This window comes from Vanellus vanellus (assembly GCF_965231255.1).
Source record: "Vanellus vanellus genome assembly, contig: HAP1_SCAFFOLD_437, whole genome shotgun sequence".
Lineage (NCBI taxonomy): Eukaryota > Metazoa > Chordata > Aves > Charadriiformes > Charadriidae > Vanellus > Vanellus vanellus.
Window position 1 is genome coordinate 61,883 of NW_028127392.1, and position 10,220 is coordinate 72,102.

At 53.8% G+C, this 10,220-nt stretch overlaps 1 pseudogene across 1 annotated transcript; it reads right to left on the reverse strand.

The window, feature by feature from the left end:
• Nucleotides 1–9,039: 9,039 nt before the first annotated feature.
• Nucleotides 9,040–10,001, reverse strand: LOC309685300 (olfactory receptor 14I1-like; annotated as a pseudogene). Its single transcript has one exon. The product of its transcript is annotated as an olfactory receptor 14I1-like (transcript).
• Between the last annotated feature and the right edge of the window lie 219 nt (nt 10,002–10,220).

Below are 10,220 nucleotides of genomic sequence, written 5' to 3' on the forward strand. Positions count from 1 at the left end.
AGCTCCTCCAACAGTTGGGCCATGCGGGGTGGCCGATGCTGGGGGACAGCCGGGGGTCTGGCCAGGGTTCTTGGCAGCGGGTGACAGAGGGTTCTCAGCAGGGAACTCTCTGGAGGACTCTTCAGGGGATCCTTCCAGGGACTCTTCACAGGACTGTCCTTTAAAGTCTTCTCTGAACTCTCCATGGAGGGACAGCTTTGCTGGTTTTGCTGCCTCGGCTCGGTGGTGGCCGTTGGAGGGCCCCGTAGGCGGGCTCCTTGAGCAGGCTGACCTCAGAACTCGTTGCCGATAATACGGCTATTACAGACGTTATGAAGGCCGAGGCTTCGCGAGGATGGGAGGACTCGGCCTTCACCGCCTTCAGCACTGTGCGTTCGGTGAGGATTTTCTCCACTACTCCTTCTCTTCCTCCTTCTCCTTCTCTTCCTCCTTCTCTTCCTCTTTCTCCTCCTTCTCCTCCTAGTTCTTCTTCTCTTCCTCTTTCTCCTCCTTCTCTTCCTCCTTCTCTTCCTCCTTCTCCTCCTCTTCCTCCTCTATAGGACTGAGGGTTGGCTGCCATCTCTTGGCTCTGCGTCTATGTTGTCTTTTGGGCATTGCTTTGCCCTTGGGTTGGCTGGTCATGGGTTGGTTTGTGTCGGAGGAGACCCTTGGGACCACCAACCGCCGCCTGGAAGGACACAAAGGGAGAGGTCTACCTGAGGACACAATGGGTTTGGGGCTGCTTTCTGCCCCTCCCCATGAGCCACGTGCCTCCTCATGTAGCCACCAGCAGGTTGGCTGAGGAAACCCCCTGTGCCGGGACCCTCATCTGACACACAGCTGTCCCATTGTACCTAGACCACGCTGGGGCACTCCTGAAGAGCTGGAGAAGATCCAGCCCTGTGAAATGGGGGTGTTCCCGGCAGCCACATCCCACCCCTCCAGGTGCTGCCTTCACCACGCTTGCGTGGTGATGACCAAGGAGCGTTCAGGGCTGGGGAACGGGCTCTTGCTGGGTCAGAAAATCATGGAATGGTTTGGGTTGGAAGGGACATTTAGAGGTTCATCTAGTCCAACGCCCCCCGCTGTCATCGGCAGGGCCACCTTCCAGTAGACCAGGTTGGTTCCAGCCCCATCCAACCTGACCTTGAACACCTCCAGTCAGGCTGATGGAATGGTTTGGGTGGGAAGGGACCTTTGAAGGTCCATCTAGTCCAACACCCCTGCCATGAGCAGGGAGGTCTTCAACCAGATCAGGTTGCTCAAAGCCCCATCCAACCTGGCCTGGAATGTCTCCAGGGATGGAGCGTCTCCCACCTCTCCGGGTAAAATGGCCCCGTGTGGCCGCCCACCCTGAGCCTTCAGCCTCACCTGGCCAGAGACCTTGTCCTCTTCTTCTGCAGCTCCGAGATTTCCCCGAACTGCGGTGTTTTGCTTTGAGTCGGGCTCGGAGCAGCAGGAAAGGGAAAACCAGGAAACCCCACTGGAACCAGAAAGAAGACACCTCCTCAGAAGAGCGTCGCTGTGACGCTGCCAGACCACCCAGGGACACGCAGGGAGTGCTCAGGCCTCTTCCCAAAATGTCTGAGGGTTGGACATTCTGCTCCTCTAGCAGCCCCATCGTGTCCTCCCCAATACCAGCACCATTTCCAATGTGGTTTTCCGACTTCATCATCATCATGATGGTGAGGAAGGAGGAGCCGGGTGGTGCCGGGGAGGGGACAGGTGTCATTTCTGAGGGGAAGAGGGGGAGGAGAAGGCCTTGGCCCACCATCCTCCCACTGTACCCTTGGGCACATCCCACCCCGGGGCTCTCTTTTGGTGACACCAACAAATCATTAGGACAAAAGGCCCTCAGGAGTTGGCCTGAAGCTTTAGGACAAGTCGGAGCCTTTTGGCGCTCAGCGTCGGCCATTTCCCCACAAGATGGCAGAAGTTGGTTGCCCGTCCCATGGAGAAGAGCTGGGAGCTGCTTTACCTTTCCCACCTTGCTGGAGAGCTGGCAAACTGTCTTTTCTCATCTGCACATCCTCACCAGGGACTTGTCTCGAGGTCTTGAGGAGAGCCCTGGGTGGGTGTTTGGGCACACACTCCATCACAAACCTGGAAAGAAGGAGAAGACACCCATATGACCCATGGCACCACCAGCACTTGCCACTTGCTGCGGCCACCTGCCCGCAGGCAGAGTTTGGCATTGCCATGAAGGCCATTGTCTTCCCAAGTCTACCACATCCCATCCCCAAGGACGGGCCTGGGAAATGGAGTCACCCAGCAAAGAAGTCCAGGCCACCACGGGAAGAAATGTCACCCAAATTCCTCTGTCTTTCCCCTCAGAGCTGCCTTATGGGAGTGACTGCGGCCTGGGGACATCATCAAGAGTCGCCGCCTGGTGTCCCCAGGACACCCGCAGCGGCACAAGGAAGAGATGCTACCTTGGGCGTTGGCATCAAAGAGCGGCTACAGCCGCCAACGTACTCACTTGGGAAAGAGGATGACATGGCCGGAGAAGCTCAGTGAGGCCACGGGTACCACTGGGGACACAATCATGTCCAGCAGATGGGGGACCTGCAATGGAGGAACACAAAGATTCAGGACATCCTCAAGGCGGTTGAAGCACTGCACACTGGAGGATGCCAAAGACAGCAGGACATCCTCAATGTGGTTGAGGGTCTCAGTGTTGGAGGAGGGCAAAGATGGCAGGATGTCTTCAGCATGGCTGAGCCACTCAGTGTTGGAGGAGGCCAAAGATGGCAGGACATCCCTCAACGTGGTTAAAGCACCCCACATTGGAAGAGGCCAAAAACGGTGGGACATCCCCCACATGGCTGAGGCTCTCAAGTGTTGGAGGAGCTTGAGGCAGCAAGTGTTGGCAGGACCGTAACTCTCACCTGGACCGAGTGGCTGAACGTGTCCTGAGGGACCCCACACAAGCAGTGCCAGAACACTGCCGTGGGACCGCACGCACCACAGAGAAACCAAAATGCTTACCTTGAAGACAACCTTCTCCAAGTTCTCCTTCCCAGACAGCCTCTCCAGGAAGCTGCGGTAGAATTTCACGTGCACTTTCGTGCCTTCGATGAGGAGCACCCCCACCTCCCTCAGGATGAGGGCCACATTCTCCCCCTTCCCCAGGCAGTGCGAGAGGAGGGTCGTGGTGTCTTGGATGCAGTCCACCACTTTCTGCCGGGACACAGCGGCTGCCACGGCCACCTTGGAGTACTTGAGGGGCTCCAGCTCCTTGTTGCCTGGAAGAACCACAGGAGAAGGATGGAGACGCTCACCCGGTGGCCCGTGTCCTACAGCTTGTGCGTCACAATCATTGCATTGCCCCAAAAAAACTCAAAACCACTCAATTATTGGACTTTGGAGTTGCTTCAGAGAAGATGACCGTGCAGTCAGCCATCTTACCGGGCAGGTAGTCCTTGTTGTCCATCAGGTTGTGGACAACAGCAAGGTTCCTGGCCAGGTGGAACACCGGCTTCTGGATAGTCAGGGTTTCATCTCCGACCTGGATGCGTTCGAGGACAGTACCGAAGGAGCCAAGGGTGGGAATTCGGACGCCCTGCAAGTGGACGAGAAGGGTGGGAGGGTAAGGACTGGCTAGAGGGAAGATCTGGAAGTGACCTCCCCCGTCCAGGGATGGTGCTTCAGGCTGGATCCTGCCCTCTCCCACCGTTCGGAGGCACGAGCTGGGCGGTGGGGAGAACTTTGGGGAGGAGATGTTGAGTCCTTCCCCTCCTCAGGAGGAAAAACCAGCACAGGAGTTTGGGCAGAACCAGGACGAGGCCATCCCGGAGGGTCTCCAGCGACCAGGATCAGCCCTACCAGAAGTGACACCAACATTGCACAGGCCCCGTTTGGCCGTCAGTGGGGACTTTTGGGGTGAGATTCCTGTTTTCTGAGGAGTTGAAGGGTGAGAGCAGGCCACGCCCCAGGGGGATCCCACCACCCCTCATGGTGCATGAGGAGGACACGGGTGTTGCACCACCTTGTGGAGCAGGAGTTGGTCTTGAATGTAGCCAGCCACTGCATCCCAGACGGCCGTTCGCTCTGAAAAAACAAAGAAGAACCAGGTCAGGCCCCATCTCCACCAGCTCTCAGGTCCACCCCAAACATCTCCCCCTTGAGCCGCGACGCGGTGGCAGACGCCAAGTGTCAGGGCTGGCTCCGAAATGGTGACAAGCCCTTGAGTCTTGGCTGCCGGAGAGGTGGCTGCGGTTGGCCGTACCTTCAGCGGTGACGCTGGACATAGCGAAGGTGTGCTCCATCCCATCCCAGAAGTCCATCTTGGTCCGCCTCACGCTGGCAGGTCGGTTCTTGGTGGCGACAGCCATGTTAGAGGTCATCTTATGGACGTTCCTCCAAAGTGTGGGACCCACCACCCGGTGGGCCCTTTTATACCCCCTGAGTGGGTGTGCCACGCACCTCTTGTGACATCAGGGTGACATGTTCATCGCTGATTGACTGACCGTGGTGACACGGCAACCGCCAACCTCTGGTGGGGTGGCCATTAGCAGGGAGAGCTTCAAGCAGCTCAGGATGCTCCAAGCCCCGTCCAACCTGACCTCGGACCTTCCAGTCATGGACACACAGACTGGTTTGGCTTGGAGGGGACATTTGAAGGTCCATCTCGTCCAACCTCCCCTGTCTTCGGCAGGGGCATATTCCAGTAGAGCAGGTTACTCAACGCCCCATCCAACCGGACCTTGGATACATCCACTCAGACCCACAGAATGGTTTGCATTGGTTGAGTTGGATTTTTGGGTGGTTTGGGTTCCAACAGACCAGGTTGGTCCCAGCCCTGTCCAATCTGACCTTGAACCCCTCCAATCAGACTCATAGAAGGTTTGGGTTGGTTGAGTTGGATTTTTGGGCTGGAAGGTTTGGGAACCAGTAGAGAAGGTTGGTCCCAGTCTCATCCAGCCTTACGTTGGACACTTCCAGTCATAGACCCACAGAACGGTTTGTGTTGAAGGGGACCTTTGAAGGTCCATCCAGTCCAACCTCCCCATCATCGGCTGGGACACCTTCCAGTAGACCAGGTTGGTCCCAGCCCCATCCAACCTGACCTTGAACACCTCCAACCGGACCCAAAGAACAGTTTGGATTGGATTTCTGGGTGGTTTGGGATCCAGTAGACGGGGTTGGTTGCAGCCCCATCCAACCTGACCTCAGACACTTCCAGTCATGGACCCAAAGACTGGTTTGGGTGGGAGGGGACCTTGGAAGGTCCATCCTGTCAAACCCCCCAATCACTGCAGTGGCCGAGAATAAAAGTAGTGCCACGAGTGGGGCGGGTGCTGCTGCGTTATTGTATCTCATCCTATTGTATTATTTTATCTCTTTTGTTTATTTTGTTTTTTCCTTTATGGTATTTTATTTTATGTTATTTTATTTTGCTCTATTCATTTTATTTTTCTTTATTTTATTTTATTTTATTACTTTATTTTACTTTATATTTGATTTTACATTTGACTTTATTTTCTTTTACTTTATATTATTTTACTTTATTCTCCTTTATTTTCTTGTACTTTATTTTCTTTTACCTTATTTTCTTGTATAATTTTATTTTACATTACTTTATTTTACTTTATTTTACTTATTTTTTTCTTTTTCTTTATTATATTAATTGTTTTTCTTTATTTTATTTTATTTTATTATATTCATTATTGTTCTTTATTTTATTTTCTTTATTGTATTTTTTTTACCGTATTCTATGGTATTTTATTTTTCTTTGTTATTTTATTTTACGTTATTTTATTCTTTATTTTACTTTAACTTTTTTCTATTATACTTCATTTTATTCTATCCTATTCTATTTATTTTACTTTATTTTACTATTTCCTCCCCCCGTCCCCTCAGCAGCCCCACATTCCCCCCTCCCCGCCCTTCCCCCCCTCTCCCCTCTCCTCCCCCGGGACACGGATTTGGCCGTTCCAGACTGCCCAGGATGGGCGCAGGGGGAGGGGTCTTGGAACAGGGCAAAAAAAATCCCGTGGAGGGAAACCCGTGACCCCCCCGCAAGTACATCCCCCACCCCCAAACCCATCCCCCACCCAAATACACCTCCAAAAATTACCCCCCACCCCCCCAATCCCATACCCCACCCCATGACCCCCACCCGAATGGGGGAGGGGGGGAGGAGGAGGAGGGGGCGGGGCCACGCTTGGTCCCTCCCCCAGTGGAAGTACCATGATTGGGGAGGGGAAGGGCAGAGGGGGCGGGGTCTGTGCTTACGAGGCTCCGCCCCCCGAGGTGGGACTGGTCAGAGAAGCTGTCCCCGGAGGTCTGACACAGCAGGGACACCCTGGCTCCACACCTCCCCAACCCCACCATGTCTCTCCTCAGCCACCTGGGACTCGCCTCCCTCTGCCTCCCATCACCCTTCTCCACCGCACTCTGCAGCTGGAGGTCACAGCTCCTTTGCACCAGCGCCCACTGCTTTCCTTAGAGACCGGGCGGCACAAAGGCAAAGAGGGATTCTTCCGAGTTCTGAACGAACAGAATGAAACTGATAAGATTTACCCTTAAACCAAAACACGCTCCTCAACTGTATGCCACGGACAAGCTGCCACCAATGAGCTTTAACTCCCACAAGGCATAACCGTGGAAGAAATGTTTTTGCCAGAAAACAAATTGAAAGATACGCACAACTAAAGAGTTTTCTAAACAGAGAATTCAAGAGACTACTGAAAGATTGGCGAGCTTTTAACTGCCTGAAGGTCAAAGCAGCACCGGGATTGTGGAGAGGTGTCTGAGTGGTGTAAGAGGAAAGGGAAGGGAAACCTAGGGAGCAATCGCAAGTGCTTCTGTGCAGATGCGCTGCTGGAAAGGTGCCTTCAGACATGGTCAGTTTAGTTCGGAGAGGTGGAAATGCGTGAAAGGTGAGGGAGATTAAATGCAGAGCCTGAGAGAGAGAGTCCTGACAATGCAAAGAGAGGGGAAGGTCCATAGCTCTCCTCTTGCACATCTTGAAAACTCTTCATATGGATCTTACGGGAGAACACTGACTTGTCATTAGAAGTCTTCACTTGTTTCAGCTGATGAGCTCGTGCTCATACACGTGTCAAAATGTCTCCGGCTTCCAGGCAGCGCTCCGCTGTCTGACCATCAGTACCCAGTGGTACCTCCAGAGGACCCCGTGTCTCTGAAGCACGTGCCTGGGCCTGGCCACTGTCCCCGAGGAGCTGCTGGAGACCAGAGCCCCTGGGAAGCTGCAGCTGGAGCCTGGGCAGAGGGTCCCAGGCGCCTACAGTGGCACCACTGTCCGTGTCCCTGTAACTGCATCCCACCCCAATTTTATCGCCACTCTCTTCCCAGAAGATAAGTAAGAGAGAAAAGGAAGGAGAGATTTATGGGTTTTAAGGAAAACTAAAACTAGAAATGAAGCTCTGGGTTATTCTTAGTTTAAAAAAAATAAACTCAGCATTGGTGACAGTTAAGACTTTGCTTGAAACTTTTGAAATCCTGCCTTCGCACGGGTGTGAATTTGTAGTTCATATTCACTCTACGTACACGTAACTCACCCAAATCCGACTGCTTGTCGGCACTTGCATGGTTTCCGAAGGCACACACACTGACACTGACTATAAGGAAATGATCAGGTATCTATTTCCTGTGAGTGCCCAGGCCACAGTTGTGTGAGGCATTGCACAAGCATCCAAAATCAATGCAATCGGCAAAGGCCGACAGCTTCCTGGGCTGCATTAGGAAAAGCGTTGTCTCCAGCTGGAGGGAGGTGATCCTTCTCTTCTCCTCAGCACTGGTGAGGCCACATCTGCAGTGCTGTGTCCAGTGCTGGGCTCCCCAGGGCGAGGAAGCTCTTGACCTCCTAAAGGAATTCCAGCAAAGGGCCCCAAAGCTGATTTAAGGGGCTGCAGCATCTTTCCTAGGAAGGAAGGCCGAGAGATCAGTAGTGTGCCCAGAAGCGTCTGCAAGCTGTAGCATATTAGTCAGCAGAGCCAGACCTCGTCATTCAAGGCAGGATTTCATGCGCTAGGGCTGTTGCAGCAGCAGCTGTGGTGATTGAGAGAGCAATAAATGCGGTCCTGGGGAACCTCCTCACGCTAACGGTTCATTCCTGCTTCCTTCGTCCTCCTCTGCAGAGTTCAAGCGGCTGTGGGTGTGCCACCGTTGGGAAGTGCATTGGTCTATGGCAATAACCATAGGTGGCCGTTGGTCTCTTTGGCTGAACTCTCTGTCCCTGCCCCAAGGTCCGCTCAGCGTCCCCAAGATGTCCCCTGCCTTGGCTGGCCCCGCGTTGTGGGCAGCTGGGCGCCCCAGGGCAAAGCCCGCTGCATCTGCCCCAGGCTGTGTGGCCTTGGCTGGCTGCGGAGAGGAGGGGAGAGCGGGGGTGACAGCCCGAGGGGTGACAGGAGGGCCAGCAGGCGGTGAATCACTCCCCAGTCTCCCTCATGCCTGCTGTGTCCCCGCTGCTTATCCTGACATTGCAGAGCCCTCATTAGACCTTACTGGTCTGTCCTTCCTTTGCTTTTACCTTATTGTGAAACTCCATCCACTGTGCACCCAACAGAAGGCACATGGTGTCTCTGGAGACTTCTTGTGCTCTCCTGGTGGCTCCTGATACTTCCCTGAAGGACAGGAGTCTGTTAGTAGCCCTTCCACATGTGAGACAGTCCCAAGCAGGTGCCTCTTGACCGTTCAGGATCTCCGGCGGCACTGGGAACTCACAGGTCAAGGCTCAGTCCTGTCCTCATTCCCATATACGACACCCCATGCTCTCATCCCGCAAGGCCATTCAGCACCCAAGCACATCACCAAGGCCTTTTAGCCTGCAGCTCCCTGAGTGTATTCTGCACTCCACTTTCGGGAAAAAAAGCCAAAGCTTCACACACGGTACTGGTGAAATCCCCTTTTATTGCAGAGATGCCACAAAGGAAGCCACTATCACTGTGGTGATAGACTCAATTACAGGTCTCTGGGTAAGACAGGCTGGGTTCATCCTCTGAAGAAGTGGGACAAAAGCAACTATTTGTGTACAGACAGGTTTATAACTGATACAATGACCACAAGAAAAAAATGCCTGAGATACATATAAAGTCACTGGTGAAGAGAGGTGGGCAACTCATTGCTGCTGAAGTATACTGCTAGAATCAGTTTCTTCAGGGCATCCATGATGTCCTGGTTCCTCATGCTGTAGATGAGGGGGTTCACTGCTGGAGGAACGATTGAGTACAGCACTGCCACCACCAGATCTAGAACTGGGGAGGACACAGAAGGGGGCTTTAGGCAGGCAAATATGCCAGTGCTGACAAATAGGGAGACCACGACCAGGTGAGTGAGGCACGTGGAAAAGGCTTTGTGCCGCCCCTGCTCCGAGGGGATCCTCAGCACCGCCCTGAAGATCTGCACATAGGACAGCACAATGAAAACAAAGCAAACAAACGCTAAAAAGGCAGTAACCACTAGAAGGTCAGCTTCGGTGAGGTGGGCATCTGAGCAGGAGAGCTTGAGGATGTGGGGGATTTCACAGAAGAACTGGTCCAGGGCATTGCCCTGGCAGAGGGGCAGTGAAAATGTATTGGCCGTGTGCAACACAGCATTGAGAAACCCACTGCCCCAGGCAGCTGCTGCCATGCGGACACACGCTCTGCTGCCCAGGAGGGTCCCGTAGTGCAGGGGGTGGCAGATGGCAACGTAGCGGTCGTAGGACATGACAGTGAGAAGGGAAAACTCTGCTGTAGCACAGAAAAAGAGAAAAAAAACACCTGTGCAGCACATCCTGAGAATGAGATTGTCCGAGTGTCCCGCTGACAATTGGCCATGGCTTTGGTGAGAGTGGTGGAGATGGAGCCCAGGTCAAAAACAGAGAGGTTGAGGAGGAAGAAGTACATGGGGGTGTGGAGGCGGTGGTCGCAGGCGATGGCGGTGATGATGAGGCCGTTTCCCAGGAGGGCAGCCAGGTAGATGCCCAGGAAGAGCCAGAAGGTCAAGAGCTGCAGCTCCCATGTGTCTGCGAATGCCAGGAGGAGGAAGTGGGTGATGGAGCTGCTGCTGGACATTTGCTGCCTCTGGACATGGGGGACATTCCAAGGAGGAAATAACAGCGACAAGTCAGGGGAGACTTCTCTGAGCAAAATCAAAGCCATTTCCCACAGACCCTCCCCCTGTCACACACAGACACCCTTTTCTTTTACGAGGAGACCTTCCTTCAGCTCTGCTGCTGGAGCCCTTTTTGGTGTTGGCCCAGTGGGAGATGAAGACTAGGGCATCTGCCCATG